Source organism: Motacilla alba, chromosome 14 (assembly GCF_015832195.1).
Source record: "Motacilla alba alba isolate MOTALB_02 chromosome 14, Motacilla_alba_V1.0_pri, whole genome shotgun sequence".
Taxonomy (NCBI): Eukaryota; Metazoa; Chordata; class Aves; order Passeriformes; family Motacillidae; genus Motacilla; species Motacilla alba.
This window is the reverse complement of record NC_052029.1, coordinates 7,026,611-7,045,323: the sequence shown is the minus strand read 5'-3', so window position 1 is coordinate 7,045,323 and position 18,713 is coordinate 7,026,611. Positions and strand designations below refer to the sequence as shown.

Below are 18,713 nucleotides of genomic sequence, written 5' to 3'. Positions count from 1 at the left end.
AAGTTCAAAACCTCAGGTAAAACACCACCACTGAATCTCCCCCTGTAGCTACTCGTGCCATTTCCCCCTGGTGGATTCTGCCACACTCACTGTGGCTCTGGGGACGGTCCAGTGATGCAGGAGCTGCTTGCTGCACCATGCAAAGGAGGCCTTGTGGCTTTCACAGATAACAGCGTCAGGCACAGACTGCACAAATACAAGCATTTACAAGCACAACGAGAAAAACATCCAGTGTTGCTGCTTAGGTTTCTCCTTGTGCCTAACATCAAAGGGTCAAACAGTGTGCAAAGAACAGCACCACAATAAAAAGAACCTTTCGTATTTTCTGTATCTAAGTCACTATGATGCAGTAGCTGTATTCCTTTGCTTGTAGCTTTTACAGCAAAGTGGTTATTAAATCTGACACCCCACTTTGACACTCTGCTCATGGAAAAGGAATTTTTAACCAAGCCCCTTCCTCAGGTGCATTTATTTCTCAGCAAGTGTGAAGATGGATACACAAGACCTACACCCAGGCTGTAACACAAAAACCCAGGAAGATTTCTCATCTGAGTTTAGATATAGACATATGAAGAAGGCTCATTACATCTTTGGAGAGTTCTCAATTTTTTTGGTGAGGTTTCTTGAGGGCTGGATTGTTTCTTCTGGGGTTGGGGTATTTTTTTTGTTTTTTACAGGCATTGTCACATACATGTTCAAACCTTATATTTTTCAAATAGGCGTTTGTTTTTTCATTAGGACTTCTATTTTATGGGAGAACACACCTGAGGATAAAAGGACAATAAGAAATTTGAGATTTTGACACTTCTGCCAATACTGGCTCTTTATGAAGTACTAATAGATACTTAATGTGTAATAAGCATCAGAGGAAGCATTAGGTTGCTCAAGTTTTCTAGGGTTTCTTCAGTTATTTTTGCTATATTTCAGTCAAGTTATGTTTGAGAATCTGTTTCCTAATCAGAAATCCAGACATCTTTATAACAAAATAATAACAAGGAGGATACAACATAATTTAACTGGAAGACAATTCAGCTGAATTTTGAAATCTATTTCTTGTACTTTTCAAATCAGCTCATTTGGAAGCAATGATGTACCAGTTTTTCCTGCTTGTCCCTCATTTCTCTATCACCCGTCAGAGTGAAATCATTAACAGATCAAAATTTAATCACATGGAAATTAAGGTCACTAAGAGGCATACAAAAGGAGCCGCTCTCTCAAGCAAATACAGAGGCATTTTATTTGCTAGGTTACCATGTTTGAAAAAGCTTATCACTTGCTCACAGAAAAAGTCATAATCTGCATGAAAGAAGGATCTCAGCATGCAGTCTTGGTAGCAAGGTTCTACAGCTAAACTCTGCTGCAAAGCTGCCACACGAGACCAGGAGAAAATTTGATTTTGGCTGAGAGCTGGTTAACTGCAAACCAGAACGTTATCTTATTTTATAAGAGCACAAAATTCATTAACACCAAGATTCAGCAAGTAACAGGAGACTTTGCTGCCCTCCTTGTACTGCACTGCCTCAACAGCAACAGGCTTTCATCAGGAAAAACTCCAGACTTCCAGAGTGTGAGAATTCTTATGTAGCTGTAATGTGCCTCAATTACCACTACAGCACATCTGGAGTAGTTTCAGTGCAGTATAAAGGGGGCTCCCTTTACTAGGAAGGTACAATTCCTAATAGGCACAGCTACATTGGAGGCAGTGAAAAGAGAGGTCTGATAGTCAAGTTTAAAGTATTTCTAGTCAATTCAATACTTTCCAATCATGATATGTTAAAAAATAAAAAAAAAATTTTAAAGTGTAGTTGGAAAGTAGAAATATCACATGCCAAACTGAGAAAGTTTCTAATTTAGATGCACTGTTTTCTCCTTCCTGAGCATGGCAGGTCACTAGAAGTTTGGGAGAAGTTTATAGGTCCATGCAAAAACCAGTTTGGCTTGTCCCTCAAGGCTATACCTCAAACTGAGCTTCCTTATTTTGTACACCACCAGAAAATAGGAACAGACAAAACAACTGTATGTTCTATCAAATATAATTAACAAAATGTCACATTTACTGAGTGAATTCAATTATAAAAATAGGTCCCTTTCAGTCACAGGTTTCTCTTTCCATCCCAAATTATGATTTGGAGATTAAGACAGCTAGAAAATGAAGTTTCAATACACAGCATTCAAACCAAAACTGACATAATCCAAAAGAAACCTCAGGTGACATTGCCCTCTCCACCTGCAGAAATGACTGTAGTGCAATTCAGGGTGTTTGCCAGTGTAGGCCATCATGAAATTGGCAGAGAAGTGGCAGATCCTGACATTTTAAATTAGTTGAAAACAGAGAATGAGACTAATGAAGAGGTGGAATGTGGGCAATAAAAATGTACCCACATCACATATGCCAAGTAAATAGAAGAATGCCTGATACCTCAAGCTTTGGTCCTGAGAATAATGAAAATTTGCAAAAAAATTAGCTGGTGTGTTCATTTCAATATGCAGCCTTAAGATAGCAGCAAGTTTCTCGGGATAAATAAAGGTTAGTTACCACTGAACCTAATTTAAAATTAACCAAAACCTGTCAGGAACAGAACTAGATAACCATGTGCATGAGGGAGGTAGTTACAGAAGAAAAAGTGCAATGTACTTGAAGCTTACAGGGTAGAGTCCAAGCAAGTGAAACATCCTCAAGGAAACTCAGAGCATCCCTGGCTCAGGAATATGAGATTGGCTAAGGTCAATCTCCTTAAAATGTAGAAAATACAGTAGCAGGATATCAGAGTGTAAAAACAAACCGACCACCACACAACTACACCAAGCACCACTGCCCCACCCCTTCCCTCCTGCCAAGCCCACATCAAATATGTTACCTGTGAGGTCAGTCCTCTCTCAGTGAGAGAAAAAATGCAGGAAATGCAGTTGGATCACTACTTGGGAAACGCAGAACACCTTAATAACAGATGGACAATCCCAGCTTCACATCCTTTTTGTCCCCAAGCAAACTGCTTTGTCCTTCACTAAACCACTGGAGCTTGGGTCTGTCAGAGCACACTCAGAGCCAGGACACCCTTCCTGAGAAGGGGAATTCTTTTCTCTCACTCTGACCAGGGCTAAACCTCAGTCATCCAAACAGCCAAGGTCTGATTTTCACCCAGACTGCAACCCTCCTGCTCTCCCTGAGGGCCTGCAACAGTGATTAGGCAGGAGCCCTCCTTATAGCAGAGTCCTGTTCATTGAACTTAGAGAGAACATTTAGGAAAGAAAACAAGTGGCTTTGGGTTCTGGCGGTTTGTTTGGTTTGGGGTTTTAGTTTGGGTGTTTTGTTGATTTTTTTAAAATTACTTTAAGTTTGTCTGGCTGTACATGAATTTATGTTTTCAACTTCAGAAATGCACTGAACCTTCCTAGCATGCAACTTCTGCCAAAATATGATGCCTTATCACCTCTTGGAAACAGGATTTTTGAATGCATCTGATGGAGTTCTTTGGGCTTCTTGTTTATTTGTTCAACTTGTATGCATGCACAAACCACCAGAAAGTCACTCTATTGCTATTGGGCTTTACTTTCTTCTCTCTACCCTAAAGGGAATCAGCAAATTGCTTTCACATAGGGAGCTCCTATTAAAGAGAATAGTCTTTGCTTGCTGACCCAATTACATAAAATATTAGCAGAAGGGAGATTATTGCCTAACAACATCAACACTGAGTTATAACCAAAGTTACACAGTTCTTGTTGATGACTTTTAGTACTCTGTATTAATTTCACGCATTTCTCTTCAATTCATAAAATTCTTATGCATTCAAATAATCTCAGAAGTCTTCCATACAGAAGTCTTCATGTGAAAATTATTATTTATGAGGTGTCAAGTGACCAGTATTACAGCTGTAATAGACTATTTGGTAGAGACATGGGACAATTAAATTTTTAAAAACTGACATACCTTGTTAATTAGAAATGCCAACATTTGACATTTTTATTCCCAAGAAAATTGATTTATTATAGATTAATTTAAATTTTGGGAGAAAGGTGATGCTGGGAATTCTGATTCACAGCAGATTTCCAGCCACAGGTTTCCAATCACCTTCTGTAGCACAAATAGATATAAATGAAATGCACCAAGCCCTCTATATCTAAAACTCTGGGTAAGCAATGCTGTGTCAAAGAACTGATTTCCATCCACTTTCTGATTCCTCATTTCCCACCTGGGACTGTGCAAAGCACTTTTTAAGCAGCCTTCCCAGTGGCTGGAAGAAAATTTATGATTTCACTCCTCAGTAGACAGAGGTACACCAGTGACCGGCTGGGGATTTTTTTGTGTTTCTTTTTGTGAAAGTAAAAAAGATATATGAATACAAACAGAATAGACACATTCCTGATTCTCAAAAATATTTTCATACCTGGCAGTTCTATCCAATGAGGGCTGTCCATGCACAGGAAGAAGATTCCCTTCTACAGCTGTAGAAGGGAAACCTCCTATCTTAGAAGTTGCTTTTTTTTCAGAAAAATTAATATTTCTATGTACCGGGGTACTTAGAACATCAGAGAAAACTGCCTTCAGCATCACTGCACAGAAGTGGAATTTGCTTTTTTCGCTAACCCAGATATTTAACGGTGTCATATGACCAACCTACAGCCTCTCTGGAAATCAGTCAGTGGCTGATAAACTCACACATCTCAGCAGCTGAGCTAACAGTGCCTCACAGGCTGACATGGACTTACAATGGGGAGGAGACTGTGAGCTTGCCACACCCCTGACCACAGGGCAGGAGTAAGAGGCTAAGTTTTTAACTTTTCAGGGCAGCATTTGGAGAGTTTCAGGCCAAAGCCCATCAACAGCCATCCTATTAGTCTGAGTAAAGCAAGTGCTGGCTTATCCACACAACTGTGTCGTAGTTCATAGAAAACTTCATTCCAACTCACAGCAAGCTTGTGTGTTTGAACTTCTTTGTTACTTATGCGAAACATGAATCCTTCTGCAAAACCTGTGTACCAGAGGGAATTCTCCTTTTCAGCTCTTTGTAGCAGCTGGTTGAATAGAACAGGATAATTAAATTCCAGCACTCAGACGGCTGAGATTTACTGTCTGTGAGAAGCAATGTTGCCCCCAGTGAAGAAAGCAACATAAATAGCTCTGGCTCAAGGGGTACCTTGGACATATTGACATTGGCTTCAGGAGCTATCAGTATGCCAAGTTCTCCCTGTGTGGGATCCACAGGCAAACCTGCTGGGATGGGGTTAATGTGCCAGGAGAGTAATGGAGAGGCTATTTAAAGCAGCTGGAGCATCTCTCAGTTTGAAAAGAACACTAAAGAAAAAACGTTTAAAGAAAACATGCAGTAAGAAAGGCATAGCAAAAACAAACAAAAAAGTCAAGGAAAAAGAAAAAACCAAAGAAACCAAGTTTGAAAAACATTCTAGAATTAGAAAGAAAGAACTAATATACAACTTCTTAAAATCTAAATCATTGTGGACTATTCTATAAAGAGCTGCTGTGCTATGGCTGTGTCCAGGCTTTAGGTTTCACCAGCGTCCCTGCAATATTTTTGCCCAGGTTACCTACAATCCATGAGTGTAATCTTCAGGCCTTGATGTCACTGGAAGGCAGGAGTTAATAAATGCCCTTCTGTATTTGGAAGGAACATTCTTCCATGGCTTCCTGAGGGGGAAAATAATCCTTGGACATTTGGCACAGAGAATGTTGCAATCCATCTGCAGAGACACAGGTGAGAATAGCCTGACTGCCAGGGTGCCAACAGGATAGGATCTGCTCAGAGTCCCTGCCAACCCCATGGACTGATTGTGCAGCAGACTTCCCTTCAGCTGCATCACAGTTAATTTTGGAAGAGGTTCAGGAAAATGTTACAAAAATAAAGCTTTGCGAGAATCTTTCTAGACGCCACTAGTAAGTATCAAAAACTGCTGAAGGTAAGTGGAAGATAAAGGCAACAGAAAGAACAAAAGGCATAGCTTGCCTATTTTCCCCTGCTGATGTTGAGATGCTGTTTCAAAAGGGGTTATCTCAAAGAATACAGACACGTGCTAGGGACTGAGCATAATTATTTAGACTGACTGACAGATGTCACTTTAACTGTTTTGTCAGTTGTCATGCACTGCCTGACAATCCTGCTCAGAGATGAAGTGCAAGCAAGGCTGTACATGTACTGTCTAACAGTGCTGCACATTGCACCAAAGGCACTGTCAAAGACAAATCTAAAGAGCAGCTCTTCAGGCAGATTCTTACACAGTAAGACATGAACAGAAGAGTCACATAACTCACCCATGAGATACTGGCCTTCTGCTTTATGTTCGGGGGTCCAAGAGCAGAGACATGCAGTGCTGATGTGTTAAAGCTATGAAGCATTCAGAACCATTAGGAGTATTTTGCTCTCAGGGTATGAGGTCATATCTAAGAAACTTTTGCACAGGTCTGACCTCAACAGACAGTTAATCTAATCTTAATGTGGAGATTTCAAGTCATGATGCATTTATAAAGATGTAGATGTCACTAAACTAGAAGAGTTTGAAGGCACTCTGAAGGGACAGAATAAAAATTGTTTTGGAAGCTGTTCACTGGAGAACTGTATTCTTTCCATGTGTTCTGTGACAAAAACAATCAAGACTGACAGACTGGAAAATCTCTGTCTTTACTGCAAAAACATTGATGCCCTGTATCTGCTAAAATAAGCCCACCTTTGCAGGTGTTTGTTTTGCCCACTAGCAGGAGATAAAACAGTCACTGACTTGTTCTAGGCAGCAGGGAACTGTATCTCGATATATGCAAGCTTAGTAAATACAAAGTAATTAACTAATTATTTTCTTTTACAGTTGTTATAAATTTTTATAGTGACAAATCAGAGGCTTGCTGGGAAGCACAGTAATGAAGCATCGCTGCCTATGACAAACAAGGAGACTGGAACAGTGCAATATTCTTGTGTCCATGTAGGGATCTCAGTTATTATGAAACAGCACAGTACAGGCACTTATACAGCTGTGTTTGGTCATGGTTTCCAGGCCATTTCAAGGAATTTCTGAACAAATACTTCAGTTAAAGAGAAAAAGGAAAATCCTACCCATAAAAATTATATTTACAATCAAGAGTTACACTGCTTCTACCATTGTTCAGAATTGAAATGACAAGGAGTAGAATTAAATGAAGTTTTTAAGAGCTCGCATGTAATCCAAATATAAGTTCATGCTTCTCATATATTTCCTGAAATAAGCTCTTGAAATATTCTTGCCCACTTATTTAACACTGCAGCTATGCCTAGTCACTATCATTAGGAGAGATAAACATATTCAGAATAATTCAGCTCCACAAATTCCCTTACGGAAAAGAAAATGAATTTTTAAAAAAACAACTGCATTTTGAGTGCATCAGCCCCTAACATATGCTAGAAATTAGAAAGTAATTACAGTTGCTTAGAATGTCTTAAATATTGGCTGAAATATTTTAACTTCCTTTAAGACACCAAATAATTGAAACCAAATTCTCTGCTCAGAAAAAAAATTAAATGTCTCTCCTTGAAAACAGGGCTTGAAGGTGATAAAAAGGTACCCTTTTAGTTATGCTCCTTAGAATTTTTTGTTTAGGAAAGAGAAGAAAAAGTTTCTGAAATTATGGCTGAGATAAACATACCAAATTATCACAGCTAATATTTTGGAAAGTTTTGAAATGTGTTGCTTGAATCAAACTTGATTCCTTTTTATTTGACTAGATTTTAGCTTTCCCTGTGCCAAATCAGGGAACATTTCTAAAAGTTACATGTTTTTCCACAGACTGGTCTCTCATGCCTGAGATCTACATCTGCATGGAGGACAGACACAAGGCAGTGCCCCACAGAGGGTTCCTGCTACCAACCAAAGAAAACACAAAGACATTACTGGAGCTGATAGCAGAAAACAGGGACACTGAGATTCAAAACTAACAGCTTAAAAGTAGAAACAGCAAATGCACAAACAGAAATATGGGAAGTCTTGGCACACCCCCAGATGAAATCCACGAGATACTACAGACATCTCAGAATATGAAGGGGTACAGTACATTAAACTGCTGTTCTATGGCAAAAAGTCACATTCCTTCAGACCATGACTGGAGCAGGTGGAACCTTCTGATGAGAAGAAAATTGTTCTTCCTTTGCAAGTTACCTCTTTTTCAGGGAGGGAAGCTTCAGTCAAAGAGAAAGAGTTAGAGAACAAAAAGAACTCAGCAAGATCTGGGAGCCTGTAGTTTATTCAAAGACAGGAGACCACTGAGAAAATAGAGCTATTAAGGGTAACAGCAGAATAGCAGCTTTGGGATTGACCAGCAGTAATGGATACCAAGAACTATGAAGGAAATTTGAAAATACCAACCCCTGTAACAAACCGGGAGAGAGAGAACGCAGAATTAAACCAGAAAGCATCCAAAGATACAACAGGATAGCAAAGTATCAAATTCTCACTGAAAATGTGTTGGAAACAGGTGCCTGATTCTAAAGGTTCCCCTAGAACACCTTGTCAGCCTGTAGTTTCAAATTAACACATAAATCAATTTCTTCTCAGGACAATCTCAGATTAAAATAGAGTCCATTCTATTTCAGATTACTTCCTATTCCCACCATCCTTCTATTTAAGCAAATGAATGTTATCATAGTTCTGATTTAACACAGTCAAGAAGGGAAAACAGAACTTGTAGCCTCATCTTCATTTTACTTAAGGCTAAAATTTCCCAGTCACCAGTGATTTCACCTGCTTTGCCCAAAAAAGTATTTACTGAAGGGGAAAAAGCCTTTCTGATGACATCTGTGACAATAAAACATTGGTATGCATTAGAGAAGCAACAGGACAGGCAGAACATCTGCCAGGGGCTGTTTTCCCGTCCCTGCCACCAGTATCAGCTATTCCTACTGCAGAGCTTAGCCAGGCTCCAACAGTACCAAGCTTTAAACACAGATGAATTCTTCCCAATATGTTTTTCAATGTAATTTCAAGACTCATTTTACATTTTTATTGCGAATTCAATTCCCAGAGGAGCTCAAGCATTTTGGAAACTATGTGGAGGGCTGAACTTCAACAAACTATTAACATTTGGAGTAAGAGGAAAGGAAATATTTCTCAGCAGGAGGCTCCAGGTATGGGTGAAGGTAACCAGGACTACAGAAAGGGGACTCCAATAGATGCAACTTCATTAAAATGGGATTCAACACCTCCAGGATATTAGTCATGGATTTATTTTTTTTTTGATGTCATACTTCAGCACTTCTTGTTAGACATTTTGTAACCACACTGTAGTTTCACAGTAGGCGTTGTGAAGTTTAATATATTAAACACATCCACAATATATATTACCTTACAATGCCACCCTTTGCCATATAAGCATGGCAGGTTCATAAACAAAGAATCATTTAAGAAGGGTAAGAAATTTACCACATTTGAATATAATTACACATTCTTAAAAAATATTTAACACATCCAGTCTCTTCATGTGTGACAAATCTTCCTCTAGCTTTCAGTGCACACCAGCTCCAAGCAAGGATCTCAGCCAGCTGATACCATTGCTCTTTTAATATGAGCTTTGGCCATTTTCTGCAGCAAGACATTCAATGCATCCAATCACGCTGGGTGCACCTTACAGGTATTATGAACACCTGAATCATCACAAGGTATCTTTGGATGCCTGTATAAAGGCACACTGCATGGAAATTCACAAGCTGTTTTCAAATTTTTAGGACTAACAAAGTGTTCTGGAAAATAACATGTTAAACAAGCAGATTCTTCTAGTAGCATACTTAAAATAATAGTTCATCCTGTGAGTCTCATCCTAGTTGGAGAAATTTCTTTTTAACCTGGGAATTCATTTTGTGTTGTTCTGCCTTACTTCTAATGCCACTGCCTCTGGTGGGCTGCTTTTTGTAAGAAACTTCCAGTTCTAGGAAGTACAAAGTCCTCATGATATAAAAGTAAATTTAAAAAAGTAACTTAAAAATTATTTAAGGTAATGAATTAATGCAATATTCTGATGATGTATTTTAAAAGACCAATAGAAAATATCCTGGAGGGTACTCGAATTGCCATATCAAATTAAATCAAAATGCAAAAACTCTCCTGCTTTCTAAACACAGAATGATTCTGTGCTGAAAGGAAAAAAGCTGACACAGGAGACCTATGTGAGGAACAGATAAAGGGAACAACCAATTAAAGACTGACAGATTAATCAAGATTGGGAAATGTAATTTGGATGATTGAGTATCTTTGGGCTCTTCATGAAAAGGAACATAAGCAATACATGGAGAACCAGTGTCAGATGAACATCTACACGTGATGGGATCTCTGAATACTCCTGCACCTTTCAATGCAGTTTCATCACACCATGCCCAAGAGGCACCTTCCCAATAATTCCTATTAGAGAATGAACTAATTAACTGGGCAGAAAGACAGTCACAAAATCCTGTCAAAGTCAAGGATTAAATCTGGCAACATGGCTTTTAATGTTTTTGAAAATGGTTAGGTAAGATATTCAATTAGTGTAGATCAAGTAGAGAGTCACAGATTTCAAAGGCTTTCTAACACTACAACAACTGTTTCCAATCTCCAATAAAGCATTATTTGATAACAGATGTTACTGGCCTTTGTTTCTAAATCAAAAGGCAGGGAACAATACCTTCCAAAACAAGCTGGAAAAGTGTTTCAATAAAAAACAACGGAATAAAAGCTTCCTATTCACAGGAGCTGACTGATGATGACGATTACATTGATTTAAAAAAAGAATGGGAAAAATTAAAAAAGGAGGAAAAATCTAGAAATTATTTCCAGTAAAATGCAGAGAGTAGCAGCAAGAGATAAATAAAAACCCAACAGAATTGCTTTTCAGAGACAGAATGGAAAAAGAATAAAAAAGTTGCTTTCCATTAAGACAGAAATAATTCCATTACAACTACCCAATCAAGAGATGCAGAAAACGTGTAACTAGAAGAGAGTGGCATAAACAGATTTTAGTGACACAGTGATAAAAAGGAGATTAAAAAGCAGCAGAAAGCACAGAAGCAAATGAGTATTTGTAAACAGCAGATAAAGAACAGCTGAAGGCAGCCACTCAGGCTATAACATGGCTGATAAAGCAGCCTTGCCACTCTCCTAATCACCTAAGTCCCAGGAGTCCTGGTTTTGTGAGGAGCAAATAACTCATTGTTTTCATAGAGCCATAAATTTCATGCATAATTTTGAAGTACTGAAACATGATGCATCCCTCAGGAAAGCAAACAGTTTGCAACTAACTGAGAAATGGACACTGGAAATGGAATACCAGTGCAGTTAGGATAGAACTCCCACACGGAGAGACTCCTGCAGAGCAGGGTGTCCTGTGGGTGCCCAGAGGCAGCATCACATCCCTTGGGCTGTTTGACTGTGCACTGGGAATTGCTGATCATCCCACCTGTGCCGGGAAAGAGGGAATGTAACATCATCAAGGAGCAATCAGGAAGAGGCTGGAAGCAAAGATGCCCCCAACAGCCATTTATGGATGCACAGAAGCTTCAGCAGAGGATTACCTGGAGGGATTTTACACACCTTTTGGTGTATAAAACTTAACTTGTATATACAAGTTTTATCATCTTATGTATGAGATGATAAAACTTAACTTGCTTCCTTGCTAAAATCCAGGAAAGTCTTAAACTGGTTTTACATCAAACTGGGCTCCCACCTATTCCCTTTAGCTAATAAGCTCCTCAGAAACCACATGTAGATCTGACTAATAAGAGTATGGCCAAAGCCCAGAATGAAATGTCACTTCAATGCTATTAAAAACTGTCTGTCTGTATTTTATTCATGGTGTTTAAGTGATCGTGAAGTGCAGAGAAATATCTGGAGGGACCTTAGGCCAGTAATAAATCCAACAGCAATGAAGCCTAAGAATGCAAACAGATGACAAATGTGTGGGAAACAAATTAGACACAATAACGTAATTGAACATTAGTCTTTGTATAATTGATTTGTTACTAACTGACATTGATTGTACCTATCCTTTTGGATTTCCATGAAGCTGTTCTCGATCACACGGTTTCTAAATTGCCTGAAACCTTGTGAGGAAGCAGCCTGTGCAATAACACAGGGCAATACTTCCTGTAGGTCCCTGCTGTTACATTCTAAATGATTCCTCTCTGCACAGATTAATCTCTGTTTTCTATACATGTCTATTAGAAACAGAACATTTAGACTTGCTAAAGGCTTTGGAAATCTACATACTGGATACAGCAAATTAAGGTTTGCATCAGGAAAGAATCAGAATTCAAAGCTTTGACAAAGCATTCTAGATTTTGCTGTACATAAAAATATCCCTGCATACTCCTATGGACAATAAGAAAAAAATACAAGTCTTCTCTTGAACCTTTGGCTCTAAGTTTGTCCCAGATTCTGACAAACAGCATGCAATTAAAGATCAGAATAAGAACAGAACAGGAATCAGATTTCTAAACCTCTCTGGAGGGTGCTATATCTGCACACATGTTGATAGGACTATTCCCTTTATTTGGTGATTATACTGCAAACTGTTTATAACTCTGTCCTAGAGAGTAAAAACCACACCTGAATAAGGCTTCACCCGCTGAGCACCTTTAAGTTCTTCGTGCACAAATTTTCCTTTTTAAAAAACAGATTCCTGTTTCTACTGGCCTGATTGATTAGGGCCTTTTGTGGGTTTTTTGAAGGCATATATGACAGTAATATAGTTGGGTTTTTTTGAAGGCATATATGACAGTAATATAGTTTAGTCTACATCTGAGAAAAGTTTCAAACATTAAAGGTGGCACAAGATGAAGTTTTTTACCAGCTAGAGCTATGTGATATTTTGGTTACCCAAAAACTCTTTATAAGTTTACAATCATGTTTAATACTATGAATTCAGCCTTTTGCTCCCTTAGCTGTAATTAATTCTAAGAGAAGTCAAGTATAACAATTAGGTGGCAATACGTAAATTTTAGGAACTCATTAACTTTTTATTTGAATTTTGATTCTTGACTGTACCCAGCAATATTTCTATACCCATTGGAGCTGGATTCTGCCACAATATTTAAATCTTTGGCACATTTTTCAAGTATACATACAAAAATTTTAATAGGTTTACATACTTAATCAAGAATTGAGAGGCCCAACTCAAACTTAAACTTACCAGATATTAAATGCTAGGTTATTTAATCTAATATCTGTAAAACTCCAGTTCCTTCTTGATAAATAATCATCACAGCTTGAAAAAAACCTGGAGCAAAATAAACCACGTATCACTTTGCAAGGTACTTCACCATGGGATGCACACAATTCTTCATCCTGTTTTGTGATATCCAGACCACAACAATGTTGTTTTCCTATGGGTTTCTTATTGATCTAACCCATGTGGGCTTGTTTCCAAAGGCATTCTCCTAATCTGTATGTACAGCAATGTCAAAAGAGTATCTAAAGCAAAACAGAAAAGGAACTCGAAGTAGTAGGCTGAAATCACAGAAAAGGTTTTAATAAGCTTGATAGAAAACCAAAAACTCTTCTGACATCTGCTACAACTGAGGGCAAAAAAAATCAAAAACCCCAAGCTATGAAGTACTGGATACTTTTGAAGTTATAATACAGCTGAACACAAACAAGACCATTGTGCTCCAACTGCACCTGAGTGTCTGTGTGGGGTTTCTCCTCACCGACTGCAGGTGTTCCACACCCTTGTAATGAAATTAGTTTTCAGGTCTTTTACCCCCAAAGATACTTGCAAAGTTCACAAACAGATACTAGTGAAGTTTATAACTACACTAAAATTTCACCTAGTATGAGGCTAGCAATACTAAAATTCTAATTGCTTGTAAAATACATTAATCTAAAAAAGAAGCTTCTGACATTCATTCTCATCACCTGTGCTTCACAGGTATTTTTGTAAAAAGTTAAATCAAATATTATCACAAGGACAGCACTGAAAAGAAAGAACTATGATCATTGAGCTGCTAAGAAATGATGGAATGTTTTCAGATACCTGGGCCTGAGTCGCTTAAGTATTTAATTCCTATTGATCTTAACAAATCACAGGCACCTTTATACTTTCACGCATCGGAGACTTGAATTCTTAAGGCCTTTTAATCATGATGAAAAAATGTACCCTATCACTTGCTAAATAAGTTCACTCTAGGTTGTATTTATGTCAGCTTTCATACGGGCAAAGAGAACAGCAATCATTTTCATGTAGCTTGGGGCTTGAAACAAGCTCTCACTTACACAGGAGTAAATTCAGGGTAATTCCATTTACTTCATTTGATTGGATCTGGCCTCTTGCTTCTGACGCTGCCTGTGGTAACAAAAATCTGTACTGTAACATTTTTTCCCCTCCAAAATAAGATTGCTTTTTAAGGAGAATGCTTACGAAGAGGGATCTCAAGGTTTTGTACCACTTACAGAGATTGCTGGCCTGTTTACATGGATACTTGAGCTCAAGCAACCAAGATATTTTTTTGTAAAGTGAGGAAATGCACAGACAGCACCTGCTACAAAATATCATCCCCTTACACACACAATTACTTTCCAATCCCCCGCCACCCAAAAAAGAAAATGGAAATCTAAACACACAAGTTATGGCACCACATAAACTACATTCAAAAGGCAGAAAGATCCATGCTTTGGATTAGTACTGCAGTACTTAGGGGAAGAAGATAAGTCAGATACCTAAACTTTCCTGGCACAGTAAATTATTTTTACTTTTTTTTGTTCGTTCTGGCATAGCTATTCCTAGCAGTCACCTGCCAGGCAGGAGCAGATGTACAGCTGCTACTGTGCCAGGTAACACATCACTGAGAAGGGAGCAAATTTCCAGCACTTGCAGAACATCTTCTATCAGGTCTGCAACAGAGTTTCAAGTCTGGCACATCTTTGCATCATTACTCTTGAAAATGTTGGCGTTTCTATTTAAATACATAAATAGTCCATAATAACCTACTTACAGTTCCCTGTGATCATTATTCTTTCCACTGAAAATTACAGCAACTGGAATCCTCTGCACCGCAGCACATACTGTGCACACCCAGAAAGAAATCAAAATGTGTCATCATTGTTGATAGAAGGATAAATATAGTTGAAGTCAGATTAATATTTCCAAGATTACTCATTTCTACTTCAAAAGAGAAGCAAAGATCATGTGCAAAATGACAGCTACCCATCTGGGACTGGAAAAGTCACCATATGGATGCCTTTTGCTAATTATAGATAAATTTTTGATTTAAGAGATTTAAAAGTAGGGATCTGTCAGTTCAAAAATATACTTCCTCCCCTCCCTCATTCAGGCAATGCTTTGGTGCTGGTTAATCAATTAAGCAGAGCCCTGGATCATGCAGATTTGCTTCACCTTTAAGAAGGCATTTTCTCCCACTTCATGCAATATGCGTTGCCATTCGTAGCTCAGCTAAAGAAATGTGTTACAATTGTTGTTTTTTCCCCCTGATCAGAGTAGCCTCTATAATTTTTTAGCCCAGTGCCCCACATATTCAGAGGCCATGAGGCTGCCTTATATCACTGCTCCACATATGATATCTCTACTTGAACTACAGCATATACTCCTGAAAAGCATCCTAAGTGGACTAGAAGATGTTTCAATAACATAATTATCACCCAAGGTAAGTTCTTCCAAGAGCAATTAATTTACATAAATTATTAAGTATGTATTCCTAACTTTGTGCTTCCTATTAGACTGTAAAATTAATTTTTTCTTTTATTTTGTCTGCTGAATTGACTGATTAAGTCTCTATCAAATTAGTCAACTGGCTGCATTTATTTATAGGCCACATTGTTCTTCAGACTTTGCTTTGATACACTAGTAGGGTGAGTTTGTCCTTGGGGAAAAAAAAAAAAAAAAAAAAAAAAAGGGTTTCTCTAAACCTTCCAAATGTTGGCCTCCTTCTAGACTGCAAGCACTAGCTGATACTCAATAGCAATTATATCTCTGCCAAATGCAGAGGCTGCAGAGTCTTTTCATGCCTGCTTAGCATTTTATAGCATTTATACATGGACTGCATCAGCCTTTTTGTCACTACAGTAGAAATTCACTTCCGTGTGTAAAGGTAGCTGATGTGAAGAAAACTGCATCCCTAGTAACTGGGAGAAACAGGCTTTTCCATAAGACCATTGAGAACACTCACACGCTTACCATAAAGCCTCTTCAGCTGCCCTCTGCTGCGTTCACTGAAGGTTACAGAGGGCACATGTGTTGGATGTTACCCCTCTGCCTCAGAGGTGTTAGGGGTAGGGAAGAGCTAAACAAGTGTAATTAAGCTGAATTCAGACCAGCTGTTGTGTATTCACTCCTCTCCAGAGGCATTCTACACAAATCATAGCATCTCAACCATACTTTAGCCCCACAAACCCAGTATGAGTTCATGCCAGAGGTATGTTTTCACACTCTTCCTCTCCTGTCCCTGTAGAGTCTCACATTCTGTCCATAATTAAACCAAGCACCTGCCACTGTTATGCCCAGAATTAGTCCCTGTGCCTGCCTTTGACACACCTGAGTGCTTCCTGAAGATCACCAACATCCACCTTTGGCATATACACATCAGTGAGACTGAAAAGGCAGATGGAAAGGGTAATTGCACTCAAGCCATTTAGTTCCCTACCTAAAATATAGCATATTTGCCTTGTGGAAACACCAGTTTTCTCAAGAGCTATTGCTCCCAGAACAGCAGGCTGCCAGTAGCATCAGGTGCCTTCAACAAGAGCCTGTATTCTAGCTTCTCCTACTACCTTCCCTTACAGCCCAAGGGGAAAACAAAGTACAAAGAGATAATCACAAGCAATCAATTCCTTTTAATGACTTTTAATACAGGTGGCAATAATCTAGTACAATGACCATCTATTGAGTAATCTAATTCTCAGCTTGAGAGTAGTTAAGTAATCCTTTATCCTGAATATCTTATCCCATCAAGGAGCTAGCTTAACACAGCACTTATTCCTACACCCCTAAAGCTGCACCATTTAACCATTTACACCAAGAAGTTGCTCTGCCCTCATCACTGAAGCCATATTTCCAATTACATTTCTAGGAATAACTTAGTAGCTTATATTTTATCCATGCCATGAAAACTTTAACCATGCATAAAAGCCTCTCACCTGAGGCTGTGACAGCCCCAAAGGGAATGTGGCCATTCCCATGCAGAGCACAACCTTCACACCACTCCAGTCCCTGTTCGCTCCGAGTTTTCCTCATCTTACAGTGAAATTTTCCACCCTTGCTTTCATAGCAAAATCTTAGCACACAAAAGATTTAATCCTTCAGCTACCCCAAAGATCCCACGCTTTCCTAGAGAAAGTGCAGGTAGTCAGCCTTCCAAGGATCATCTAAAGTTCAGCTTTAAACTCAATACAGCATCCCATGGTTAAGAACTTCAGTTCTCATCATAAGAAAGGTAAGACGAGACGCTACACAATTCTAGGCCAAAGCGCTGAATTATTTGCTTTTGAGCACAAACCCAAGCTGCATCTGCCCCAGGCACTCGCTCCCCTCACTCGGCCCGACAGCCACCGGAGCCACAGGCACCTCCCGTGCTCGCACTGACCCCGTGCAAGGGCTGGGCTCACCTCACGGCCCTGGGAAGCCCGGAGCAGCGCCCGCAGTGCAGCTCTCCGTTAGCACGAGTCCCATGGTGGCAGCACGCCCGTGCTTCAGGGTTCCCAAAGTCACTCCCTGCCAGCGGCAGCCGTCCCCTCACGCTGTGCCCGAGCAGCCGCCGGCGAGCCCCGCACCGCAGCCCCAGAATACCTTTTACAACCTTCTCCCGAGCCAGGCTCGTGTTTTCTGGGCTGCCCCGTTCCATGCCCTCGGGCAATGTCCCCGCCCTGCCACTTGGCCTCAGCTGCGCTCAGGTGCCCCCGGAGCCCCTCCCAGGGCCCGCCTTCCCCACCTGCTCACCAGCGGCCCGCGTGGAGCGCGCCAGGTAAACTGAGGCCTCCCTGTTTGTACAAAGAGCTTCGCCAAGAATCAAAAACAAAACTAAAAAAAAACCACACCAAAAAGGCAACAAAACCCAAAACCAAACAAAAAATAAAAAGGAGGGGAGCGGATTCTGAAATTTTAACACTTCAACTTTCTAAGTTTCTAAATATGTTCTGAATTGGGTCTGGAAAACTTTGTGACACAGAAAGGCACAAGGAGCCACCGGCCTCATGACAATATCCTTAACTTCTATGATCAAAGAGTTGCCTAAAGGCAGCATGAACAAAAACATTCAGAATAAGCTCCTGAAAAAACTTACCTTTTGTGAGATTCAATAGTTTACATGCTACTGAAAGGCAGCATCTACTTCCACTTGAAGTTTGCAAGGCCAGACTTGAAAGAATTTAAAGGTTTGTTTTGACTTTTAAAAAAATCTGTGGCTGTGCCCTGTTGTGCTCAGGAGAGCACTAAGCTGGAAAAAGGGAGCCAAAGTCAAGTCCCTTGCTTATCTGAAGTAGTAATAGCAAAAACTCTCTTTTGTCAGATTTCTGAAGAACAAACTATTTTCACAACTAACCTAGGCCTTTCTTTGCCCCTTCCATCAAAGCCCTACCTCTCTACAGCAAGAAACAGCTGATTTATGGGGCTGGAGAAAAGCAGAACTTAGCCCTAATGATGCAGAGCGTGTTCAAGGTCAGAGGGGATGGCGAGGCAGAAACTGCTTCAAACAGCTGAAACCTCTGTGTCCTCCACTCTGGGTTGTTGTTCTACTGGGCTAGATTTTTAAACCTGATAACAGCAC

At 39.6% G+C, this 18,713-nt stretch overlaps 1 long non-coding RNA gene across 1 annotated transcript in view; it reads right to left on the bottom strand.

Moving 5' to 3' along the window:
• LOC119706873 overlaps positions 1 to 17,842 on the bottom strand; it is a 210,086-nt gene extending 192,244 nt beyond the window's left edge. The window contains exon 1 of the long non-coding RNA XR_005258621.1: positions 17,738 to 17,842. This is a non-coding gene — a long non-coding RNA (uncharacterized LOC119706873). The remainder of the gene's footprint in view (positions 1 to 17,737) is intronic.
• Between the last annotated feature and the right edge of the window lie 871 nt (positions 17,843 to 18,713).